Genomic DNA, 12,364 nt, shown 5'->3' with positions numbered 1-12,364 from the left:
GCTTGGTCTGCTCTTGAAATTTATCTTTGCATACTTAAAATGGTGAAGAGTGGAAAAAACACCCACCAGACTGATGTGGCTATGATGACATAACCCCCACCACCACCACCAGGAGGGCAGACAGCCAGTGCTTCCATCAACATAGCTAACCTCCGTCAGGGAAGTGGTGTTCCTATCTCAACAGAAAGCCCTCTGTCAGAGTAGGCTGTGCTTATACAACCATGCTATGCCAACATAGCTCTTTTAAAAAATGCAACTACACTTTAAAAATCCAGTACGACAAAAGGCCAAACTGAGGCCATAACTCAGAACTCAGCTGCACCTGTACAGTTATCAGGTTACCCTGATGTGCATAGCAATGAGCATATCTTAGGACTGAGTTACGTCCACAATCACTTCCATATCCAAAAAGGAAAGGACAATAGAAACAGGATATATTTTAATGTTCTCGGGCAGTTTGTTTCTTGCAATAGCCAGCAAATTTCTAAAGGACTGTGGTGTCAGGGGCAGGGGAAAAGGAAAAGTTACATTATTTTGTTTCTACTCTTTTCCACAGAAATCCCTTCTGACCGCTTGTTAAATCTGCTTATGGCTTGTCTGCACTACAGATGCATCTAAACGGATGCAGTGTATCTTCTGGGGTTCGAATTAGGGGGGGTGTAGTGAAGACCCACTAATCTGAACTGAGAGCGTGCTTCCATCCGCACCAGTAGCTCTGCTCCTCATGAGGAGGAAGGGAAGTCAAAGGGAGTGTGTGCTCCCGTCAACCCTCCACTGTGTGGATGGTGCCAAAACACGATTTACGATACTTTGACTCCAGTTACATAATTAACATAGCTAAAGTTGCATATCTTAAGTCAACTTTCCCCTTTAGGATAGATCTGGCCTTAAAGAATAGTTTTCATTGAGTTCCAGCATTGGGTTTAGTGTGTGGATGGTTTCTCTGGGGGGATTTCTTACAGTTTCTTTTTAATAAGATTTACATTGCTTATTCTGCTTCTACTTTCCACCAAGTTTTGAGTACAATTTCCTTAATACCATTCAGGTCCTTTACTAAAACCTCCTGAAACCAGTTGAAGGACTCTTATTGGCTTTGCTGTGGATCAGGTATCTCACAGAGTAAGATACTTCGGAGTGGAGCTGAAAATATTAATCAAGATCATAGAGGATCCCAACCTAGAAGCACCATGAGTTCGTTTTGTTTTGTGCATCCCGGCACTGTGTTTTCCCTATTCATTTTATTTTCATTTGCTGTGTCTGTATGATGTAGATGGTGAGCAACCTTAAGTAGAAATCATTTTGTTCTGAAATCTATCTAAAGCTCCTTGTGATGTTTTGGTGTTATATAACTATAATATAAATAATATTCATGTTGAGTCCATGTTCTTAGCCTCTATTTTGGGTTCATTTGAAAGTGCTTCAGGCTCTTTAGCTGTTTTAGAAAATCTTGCGAAAATTCACATGTTTATCTCAGTGACTTAAGCTATCTCCTCAAGTTTTCTAAAGAGATTTTTCATGAAGCAAGTGGATGGTTTAGGTGAGAGAGTATCTCTCATTCTCTAGTTTTTAAATTCAACTTGGTCTCCTGTGGCTTTTTGTACCAGATTCATTAACCTTGAATGTGAAATATTCTCTAGCAAGTTTCCTGATCAATGAATATTCAGTGGAGCCCTTTTATCACTTTCGGTAGATTTATCCTTAAAGAACTCAAACAAGTTAGAAAATAATAGGTGATTAAAACTAACAGGGCTTCAGAAACCCTAACTATGTTAATAAATGCTCTCCAACTGATCTCTTTAAAAAGATGATGATACTTTCTCTAAGGCTGAAGTTCAAATAATTGGACTGAATTTTTTGTTCTATTCTTTGCTGTTTTTTAGATAATGGCACTGTCTTGGCTAGTTTCCTGTTTTCAGGGGTTTTTATATATGTTGGCTGAGTTTTTTCATCATCTCTCTTCTTTGGTACAGGATATCTGATCCTGTATCAGTTGAAAAAGCTTCTAAGTGGTTAGCATCAGCTTTTGGTTAGAGCAGTTTTTTAAATTATTTTTTGTCCTGTCGATCTGAGTTTTGGATCTTGGGCAATCTTGTATCTTTGTTCAGAAAGATCAGCGACAGCTTTGGTGTGATTTCATGGGTTCAGTTGCAGCCCTAGAAATGAGGCCCAGATTAACCAACGTGCACCTGGTGTATTTTCACAGGGCCCCCATCTCAAGTCTGGCCTGGCCGCCCCTCTGTCATGACAGAGGCGTAGCTGGACAAATTTGAGTGAGTGGCTTTGTGACCTGGAACATGAGCTACAGCACCACTCAGGTTTGGCTCGGCCACTCCTCCTCCATGACAATGGGACAGCTGGGTCCAATCTGAGTGAATGCTGTTGCAACTTGGTGTTACAGGGCCATTCAGGTTTGGCACCCGTCATTAATAGTGGGAGAACAATTCACCTGCTCCAGCTGGGTACAGATTCCATGGTTACTGCCTTTGCTGACATCAGCCAGCTTGAAGAGACCCACAAAGGCAAGAGCTGTGGGTTTAGGATTCCAGGATACCCCTGTCATTGGTGCTCAGGGAAAGGAGAGACCAGAAGCAGCCCCGTGGATGACCACAGGGCAGCGTTCCCAGTCCCTATGGGAAGGGGAGCTACTCCACAAACCTGGGTCCTTTGTGACCCACCCATCCCAGGAGGACTAGTATTTTAAAATGGTGCTTAAGTACTTTGCAGGCTTAGGATATAAAGCTTAATCAGTGAATATACCCTCTGATCACTCTACGCCATGTTTCACACAGGTGTATTCCTGTGCCTGGATGGAATAATCTTCTGAGAGAGCATAACATGGGGCAGCAAATAGCCTGAATGAACCCATGGTAACAGCAATTATGGTAAATGTGCTTACAGCCTGAATTTGACCACTTTTTTTCTCCCTTTCCAAAATAAGATTTGATTCTGACTGGATTTTGGGGAGACCAAAAGAAACCAGTGTGTGACACAGGGTACAATGCGGGACATCGTAAATTCACAAAGTCACTTGTGCTCTATGCAGAATAAAACCTCATAAAGGTTGCGTTTTTGTCATTATGAAATGTAAAATAAGATAAAAGATGTAAAAGCTTCCATGCATGGAGTCCCATTTTGTTCAGTGGAGTTTCACTCCAGGTCCACCCACACAAAACAACTTTCAAGATCTATGTCTTAGACCCTATTAAACATTGACAGTGTTCTTGTAAGATATTACAAGAGCCCTTGTGTAAATATCTTGTCTAAGTGTAATATTGGGACCCCTTTGTTCAGTGCAGACCTGTTTTTTCTGGTGTAGTGTGTGCTAAACCACTTTATTACATGTGTTGAAAAGCTGCTGCTTTTGTAGTCATGTGAGGGTCCTTGGGCCACCCACTGTCATGGCTAATTAAATTTCCAGAGGGCTGGGTTAGTGTTGTTGACAGGCAGAACTGGGGAAGTTCAAAGAGTTTTAGAAAGTCTTTAGAAGTCTAAAATCATAACATCTAGAGGGGACCTGAAATCATTGTAAAAGTAACACAGAGATGCCTTTATGCCTCTTGCTGGTGCTAGGCTGAAGGCTCCATGTCCTACAATAGTTGACCAGCTTTGCAGCATTGTCACTCAGAGTTTTCTCCAGCTCAGAGGAAGTTGTAGCCTGTAGTTCTTAGCAGATGTCATCTGTATAGATGAGCTTCAGTGACTGGGCTGGTGACAGGTAAATAATGTATAGACTGAACAAGTTTATGTTTACAGGAACGAGAGATGAATTGGGTCTTTGTTGCCTAAAGTCATCTGTCTTGTTAACATTTTCAGGTGAATTCTGCTCGTTAGGCAGGTCTGTTAATTGGAGTTCTGCATGTTTATCAGTAGTAAAATAAAGTCCATATGGGGAAAATGTCATTAAATACACTGAGTACATAATAATGGCATTAATTTTGCATGAGCAAATGTAGATCGGCCCACAAATTAAATTGCAAATTTAAAGAGATCCACTATAAAATGTGGCCCCAAAATTTTAGCTAAATTGTTTTCGAACCCCCATATTCTAAAAAATCCCTGCGTCATTCGGCTTTTCCTGGGTGTTTTTTTTCCTGTTGATTAAAGGTCTAGAAAACATGAGCTATGAGGGAAGACTGAAAGAACTGGGCTCGTTTAGAAAAGAGAAGACTAAGAGGGGACATGAGCAGTTTTCGAGTATCTAAAAGGGTGTTGTAAGGAGAAGGGGGGGAAATTGTTCTCCTTGGCCTCTGAGGATAGGACAAGAAGCAATGGGCTTAAATTGCAGCAAGGGAGGTTTAGGTTGGACATTAGGAAAAATGTCTTGCCTGTCAAACACTGGAATAAATTGCCTGGGGGAGGGGAGAAGGTTTTGGAATCTCCATCACTGGAGATATTTAAGAGCAGGTTAGACAGACACCTGTCAGGGATGATCTAGACAGTGCTTGGTCCTACTCTGAGGGTGGAGGACTGGACTCGATGATTTCTTGAGGTCCCTTCCAGTTCTAGTGTTCTATGATTCTAGTACCTGTTTATTTGTGGGCAGGTATCTATTCTCCCAACAGCTCTGTGATGTAGAGCACTACTATTCCCATATTACCAATGGGAGGCTGAGGTACAAAGGGATTATTGTTATTTATCAACATTTATCTGTATTGTGGTAGCACCTACAGGCCCTGGTCATAGCCAAGGGCCCCACAAGTACATAACAAAGACCATCCTTGCCCAGGGAGTTAACAGCCTAAGTGTAAGACTAGAGACAGTAGTTGGTACAATAGTCAGACAGTATCAATGCGGAGTGGCAGCGGGACAAAACTGGTGAGGAAGAAGAAGAATGGTCACAGTGCCCCAGAGGCCTATCCATTGCCTAACTCAGGGTATCTCTACACTGCCACCCTAGTTCGAACTAGGGTGGCTAATGTAGGCATTTGAACTCGCAAATGAAGCCCGGGATTTAAATAACCCGGGCTTCATTTGCATGTTCCCGGGCGCCGCCATTTTTAAATGCCCCGTAGTTTGAACTACCTGCCCGCGGCTACATGCGGCACTGACTAGGTAGTTCGAATTAAAGCTCCTAATTTGAACTACCGTTAAACCTCCTTGCAGAATAAAATAAATAAATAAACCATAACATCTAGCTAGACTAAAATAACAATTGGGTTTTCTGAGAGACATATTCCTCCTTTAAGCAGTACTCATCTCTTTTGTTCTGTTTAGGTGTACTCATGTTTACAACACAACTAAAGAATATGTCTGTAATATTTAAATTTATTTCACCTCAACAACTGAAAATCAAGATTAGGAAGGTGTGATGGGATGTCCGTCCCCATACAAGGCCCAACTAAGTAAAAAGGGCCAGTTAACCCTGTGATGGACTGCACATAGAGGAGGGTGAGGGCTGATAAAACCTAATGGTTGATGATGCTCAGTTGAGAGAGGAGTTGGGACAAGCAGAAAGAAAGGAAGTTGGTGGTAAGAGGAGGGCTGCAGTCACTCACTAGAGTGGAGGGAAGTTGGCAAGAGACATGGAGAAGACCTAGGAGGGAGTAAGTTCTGAGATCCTGCCTGGGAATACAGACTGAGACAAGAACCCGGGAAAACCAAAACAGGAAGCTCCAGTGGTAACCTGTGGGAGAGGAGTGAAGATGGCAGAGCAAGAGAAGAGAGTTGGGAGGTAGCCCGACAAAGGGGTCTGTGACTGTGTATACAGTGGTTGTTAGGCCCTGAAGTGGAACCCAGGGTGATAGGTGTGCCCCGGTTCCCTTACCAGCTACTGGGGAAGTGTCAAAGTCTGGGCAGTGGAGCAGAGGACGGTCTCAGACACTCCATCCAGCCATACTTGGTTACATTGGAAGGGGAAAATGAAAGTGCCCCAAGTGGAGGACCAAGCCAAAAAGAGGGAGCAATTGAGTCCAGAGCGGGGGGGGGACTATGGGTTGACCAACAAGAGGAGGGGGCATCAGACTGGCTGAAAGCTAATTCCCAGATGGGCCAGAAGGACATGCTCCGGAAGAGAGCAGCAAACTGTAGGAGATGCAGTTTGTCTATGAGCTATCATTTATAGTTCTGAACACAAATAAGGATTCTTAGCTATTGAGCATATCTGCTGGAGTAATTTGATTGATGATTAGACAAATACCATTTTGTAGATTTAGCCAGTCTCCTCTTAAAACCACCATCTTAAATCCTTAACATTTAATCACAGAGCTGAGCTGTTATCAGCAAGCACTACTTGGAGACACGTTGCTGGCTGCTACTTGAACGTGGCATGGTGAATTCCAGGGACGTGAGGAAAGTATGGTATCCTTTTGTGGCAATAGCGAAAGTGTGAGGTGAAAGGATGGAATGAAAGGCAATCATTAGAGAGGCACCAGACACAGATAAGATTTCCCTTCCTTTACTCTTCCAACCCAGACTTAGTGGGCTTTTACTCTGAAAACTCAGCCGCCACTGTATGACATTTGAGAGATCTTTTTCAGGAATCTATCTCAGCTTACCAAAGTTCCAGTCTGTGGTTTGAGAGAACGAGACAAAATAACAGTGCAGTGGCTTTACATGTGCCTATATATTAAATAGCATTTTAAAAATCATCCCAGTTTCATGATTGCAAGACTTTTTTATGTAAACTGCAGTGGAGATTCCAGGCAAGAGAATATTCAAGTAACCTTTTTTTAACTCACCATAACAGTCTCTGGAGCAGAGTTGTATTTCCTCTGATGGTTTTCATTTCTTGAAGACAACACTATTAGGATTTCCATGTATGAATGTCTAAATTATAGGGAAGGAGTTGCATGGATTTGTTTGGGGAGTGTGGAGAGAAGAAATGTTAGAGCCTCGTCTGCACTTTACCTTATTACATGGTCCCAAAATAAAGTAGTCAGGACATGAACACACACACGCTGGTGACATTCACTGCATCTGTAGGCTGTGTGCAATGTCCTGGGTTTTATTTGAAGAACTGAGCAGTGTCCTGTAACCCGCTAGTATTCGCATTAGTTTTATAACCCAACTAATTTTGTGTCCATGAAATGTCAGTTTATACTTTAGTTTGATTATGACACAGACATATTAGCTCTAGCCAGGAACACTGGAATAATTTTTATAGTGGGGGTGCTGTGATCCATGGAATCAAATTGTAACTCCTATGTATAATGGATCCACTTCGAGCCAGGGGGTGCTGCAGCACACACATACCCACACATCCCTAGTTCCAGCACCTATTGCTCTAATTTTCACTAACGTGAATTGGCTGATGTCACAAGAATAGATTTACCTTAGATACTCAGAGGTTTGTGTAGATGGGGACGGCTGCTATGAAACTTCCATAGAAGTATACAAAGCCAAAAAGAAATTCTCAGTAGTGGAAGAGCAGTCTTGTGCAGTGGGGAGAGCAACAAAATATTAGTTAAAATGTGATTATATTTAATTTCAGGGAGTTAAAGGTATCACAACTGGTGATTACAGGGTGTCAAGATAGCAGATGGGTCAGCAGTAAATCTGGGTCTCATTGGCAAATGGATGGTATTTCCTACCCAATGGAAGCAGCTAGTAGCAATTTAAAAGAGGAGGATGAGAAGCAGTAAGCTCCACACTGAAGTCCTGCAGAGCTTGGACAACATGTCATAACCTGTGAGGAGAGGTAAGATGATGCAACAAGACCTCTCTTCAGCAGTGTCAAATTCAGCCACGTTCAGCAGATACATGGAAAGATTCCTGCTGTTACAATCAGGCTGAGCTTGAACGACGACCTTAATTCTGTAATCTGGGTGAAGGCTTCTGTGCTCCTCCTCCATTTTCTGAGGTAATAGATTGGAGTTGAGAATTCTCAGCCCCTGTTCTCCCCATGGACCTCAGCACCACCAGTTTGGTCTCTCCCCTTGCTGCTGCTCCCCCCGCCCCCACACTCCGCCAGCTTACAAGTGGTTGAGGCTAATTCCAGTCCCACTTGCTTTCCACCTGCCCCTCATCCACACCAGTCTCTTATTGCTTTGCTCAGAACCCCTTGTCCTCAGCTTTTTTCCAGCTTCAGGCAACAGAGGGAGCTGGGTAAGTCTCAAATACAATTTTGAGGAGTAAGAAGAGGTTCCTGACCCGGCAAGGACACAGGGCCTGTTGGGATTATATATCCCAACTCAACTCCTCCACCCTCATGCACAAAAACTCTCCTTTTTACAAATTAGGTCCCTGAGATTCGCTTTTTGCCGAGGAACATGGTTAATGCCAATGCTGTGTGACATTTCAGGTTGGGATAGTTTCTTAAGGGTTAAAAATAAAACCAGACGGCCAGGTGTCAGAATATTCCTATGCAGTCCACAGCTCTTAAAGAGCCACCCTGAAAATCTAACTGATTATTTGTATTCTAATTCTTATAAATCACACTCATCGGCATATGCAAGATAAAACAGATAAATTAAATAAGTATAGTTCACAGGTTGGCCTTAAGATAAATCAGAAGAAGTCAGAAGTCATGACTCTGAACACTACAATACAAACCCCCATCAAGATCAGTAACAACGATCTTCCTTTTACTGATAGATTTGTATATTTGGGTAGTATCATCACCCCAGATGGTGGAAGTAAGCAAGACATTCAGAATAGACTGAGTAAAGCATGAAATACCTTTATCAGTATGAATAACATCTGGAAATCCTCAAAGTACAGCGTGCGTACCAAGCTGAAACTATACAACTATACAAATTGTCTACATTCCATACCAAGAATCTTAGAAGAATAATCAGGATATTTTGGCCAAATAAAATTTCTAACGAAGACCTACTGTCTCAGTGTAAACAAGAAGACATGGCCACTATAATTATGAAAAGACGTTGGCGATGGATAGGTCATGTGTTACGAAGAGAAGACGGATCTATTACGAAAATTGCACTCCACTGGAAACCAGATGGGAAGAGAAAGAGAGGAAGACCAAAAACAACCTGGCGCCGAACGGTAGAACAAGAATTAAAAGACCATCATCACACTTGGGGAACAATAGGCGCTTTGGCCTGCGACCGACAGAAGTGGAAGGACTTTGTTGCTGCCCTATGCGCCATTGGCGTAACGGGCAGTAAGTAAGTAAGTAATTCTTATAAAACTCTGTGGGTGCAGGCCCAGCATGGGAAAACTTGTCGCCAGCAGACTTGCTACTGCACACGCACACTCGGACATGCTACCTCAATACCCCACTCTGACCAGAGTCTGAGAAAAGAGATTGACTTAGGTCCTGGAAGGACAAGAGACTTGAGCTTTCTCAGACCCATTGGGGCAAGGAAACTCTGTAGTTTGAGAATGTGCTGTCACCGGCTGCCCAAATGGTCACATCCAGAGGGGTATATCTGCCCTAAATGACTTCAACTACCACAATAGCATTTGGGGAGGTGATCACTCAAGTATCCAGGGAGATGGGGGGGAAATCTTGAGACTAGGCTGATTTGCACAAGAGAACAACTATGTCACAACCTAAATTGCACCTTGAAGCAAATAGAATTAAGGCAGCAGAGTCTCTGGTTGTACAGGATCTCTGTGGCTAACACTGCAGAACTGTTAAGCAGGTGAGTTATGCCAGAGCTAGAGCTTTCCATTAAAGTAAAAGTGTAGATTGGGCTGCAGTAACACAAACGCAAAGACATAGGCAACTGCGGTAAGTTCCACAGCAGAGAGTGTTATAATCTCTTTATCAGATCCAAATGAAAAATCAATACCACTTGAAAATAGAGAAGCATTCAGAGATCCAGAAATGCTCTGAAATTTCAAACGTCTGGCATAAAAGTTTACAGTATATGATTTTGCTCTTTCATGGCAAGAGATACCACTCTATCACATGGCCTAGGGTCTCAATTCAGCAAAATATTTAGTCATTTGATATCAGCAGTACCTCAACATATGCTGTAAGTACAACCCATGCGCTGTCCTGAATCTGGACCTAGATCTCTTTTGGGCATATAAAAATGTTTCAGTTATGTCTGAGTCAATAGGTAGCTTTAGTTTTTAGAAATGTTAACAGTGTGGGCTTGTCTATCTAGTCAGCATAATGGTGTTTGCTCACCATTCCAGTGCCTCCTGCTGGTGGACTTGGGACTTAGCATGGTAGTGTGCCCTCTTTGGGTGGCGCTTCACCACTGTCACTCCTGCTCTAGGACCCATATTTCACCAAGGATCACAGCATCCTCTTCAGCAATACAGCCCTCAGATCATGCCACACACTCTGCTCTCCCCCTTCTGGGCGGGGAGGGGAGGAGGATGGAATGCAATGTACCGTCGAGACCCTCCCTTTAGTGGCCAGCTACAATCCATTATCCATCTTCCACATCTCTCCACCATCCTCTTGCTTGTGAGGGCTTCAGTATGCAAACCATAGCAGCCAGCCAGGAGCTGCCTCTTGCTCCCCTAGACCAGACTAGCAGCACTGCTCTGTCCAGGGTGCTGACACGTTTCTCAATGCTCCAGAGACCTCGTTCTTCCTCCCTGGGCTCCCAGCAGAGAACTCCCTTCCTCTGCTTCTTTTTATATGGGCCTGCTTGGCCCTGATTGTCTGCTTCTTTCAGCCCTTCTCTGATTGGCTGCCTCTGGCACAGCCTCCCTAAGGCTACTTTTCAACCCTTTTCTACCCATGAAGGGCAGCCACTTCATTATGTTCATTTAATGTGCGGCAGGCTAAAGTGCTGTAGATTTACATCCCAGCTGGCAGTGTGCTAACAGACCATGTAGATGAGCACCTGTCACTTAAACTGGTGAGGATTTTATGTCATTTCCCATATATACTACTCATGCACATGCAGATTTGGGGGGGGGAGGGTTCCCCAAGTGATCTATATTTTAAACTATTTTTTCAACTTGATTTTGGAATATAAAGTGTTAACTTTTTTTATTCCTTTCAAAAGGTGTCAGTTCCTCATTTCAATGCCCCCCAAATAATAGCAATACAATTAATGAACATAATAAGGAATTCATTCTTGCAAACAGTGTCAATTTGCCCGTAAATCTCTTATACTTCTTGCAGTGATAGAACACTATGGATGTAGAGAATATCATTACCGTTGTGTCAGCTGTTCATATTTTTGCTTACACACATTTGCCATTCTGGACAGATGTCCATGAATTGAAACCAGTGACATTTTTGTAGCTAAAGATGTGCTAGTATTTTTCTGTGTTTTTATCAGACACAATATAACCACCAAAGTCTTACTTAAGAAAGGCTTATGAATTCTTAAAACAAATGCTTAATGGTACTATAGAATAAAGATAATAGAAAGCCATTTTAATGAAGCAATTGTGCAGGGTGCATTCTAAATTTTTCTGTAAAGAATTGTATCAGCCAGGTACACTGCTTCTGTAGTCCTAGCTACTTCTGCAAAATAGATGTAAATGTTGTATAACTTGGTAGTATTTTCCACTCACTCTGAACAGCTGTAAATGACCATGTGAGATGGAAGATGTGGACAATTAATCCTTTTATCTCTCATATTACATAACACTATTTAAAAATTCAAGATTTCTGAGTGTCAAACGTGCCAGTTTTACATAGAAAGTCTTTCTTACCTCTCTCTCTGATATGTTTTGAGCCTCATGAAGCAGAAATAAATCTGAGATCTCATTTTTCTTGTGTGAAATTTTGTCCATTTTTCCACCACCTCCAGTTTACATATCTTGCAGACTTCGTTTTGTGGGAATTCATGAAAATGTGTTTCCAACAGAAACTGACAGTAGTTTACAAAAGCACTTAGGCATCTGCTTTAAGTCCTCTCCAGTTCAAGGCAGTATCTCATTAAAGGCTTAACTTTAATGCCCATAAGTCCCATTAACTTAGAATGCTGGAAATTAAGCATGTATTTAAGTGGTATCATAAATGGAGGCACTTTACTGAATTGAGGTCATGAAGGATAAAATGAAGTGGAAGTTAAGTTAGCCCAAATGAACCAGGACTGAGAAGAAGACAATCCATGTTTGGAAATAGCCAAGTTTTCCTTAGGTAGTCTATATTAATTACTAATAGACGTGAGTCTCTGTGTTGGTCATTGTAAATACTATAGAGATTCAAAATAATTGCTATATGTTATATTTAATTACACATTTTATTTCCATTACTCAGGCTGCTGCTCTTTCCTTAATAATTCACCACCTTGTTACTTGGGCAGATGAGTTTCTGAGCAATTTGTGACCTTTCATATCTATACGCTATTACAGCCTAGTGAAGAAAAAGCTGAGTGACAGCATTAACTCCAGTTCCCTTACTGTTTGTGGTTTGTCAACTCAAATGCAAAGCAAATCTAATCTGATGGATCTGGTTGTTTAATTTTGCTTCCTCAAATATTTTGCAAATGTTCACTTGGCAAAATGTTTCTTCAAAAGTGGAACATCTTTAGAAATGCTG

At 42.1% G+C, this 12,364-nt stretch overlaps 1 protein-coding gene across 4 annotated transcripts in view; it reads left to right on the top strand.

Annotated features, from left to right (window-relative positions):
* The window catches only part of OTUD7A (OTU deubiquitinase 7A), a 227,748-nt gene that overhangs the window by 104,027 nt on the left and 111,357 nt on the right, over window positions 1-12,364 (top strand). The window contains exon 6 of one of the 4 annotated variants that reach the window (XM_089781887.1): window positions 1,046-2,882. The exons of the other annotated variants lie outside the window; for them this stretch is intronic. The gene's annotated coding sequence lies outside the window, so the exon portion shown is untranslated. The remainder of the gene's footprint in view (window positions 1-1,045; window positions 2,883-12,364) is intronic. 4 annotated transcript variants of the gene reach the window in all.

Source organism: Pelodiscus sinensis, chromosome 14 (genome assembly GCF_052426305.1).
Source record: "Pelodiscus sinensis isolate ZL-2025 chromosome 14, ASM5242630v1, whole genome shotgun sequence".
Taxonomy (NCBI): domain Eukaryota; kingdom Metazoa; phylum Chordata; order Testudines; family Trionychidae; genus Pelodiscus; species Pelodiscus sinensis.
Note: the sequence above shows the minus strand (reverse complement) of the source record. Positions and strands in the feature narration are given on the sequence as shown.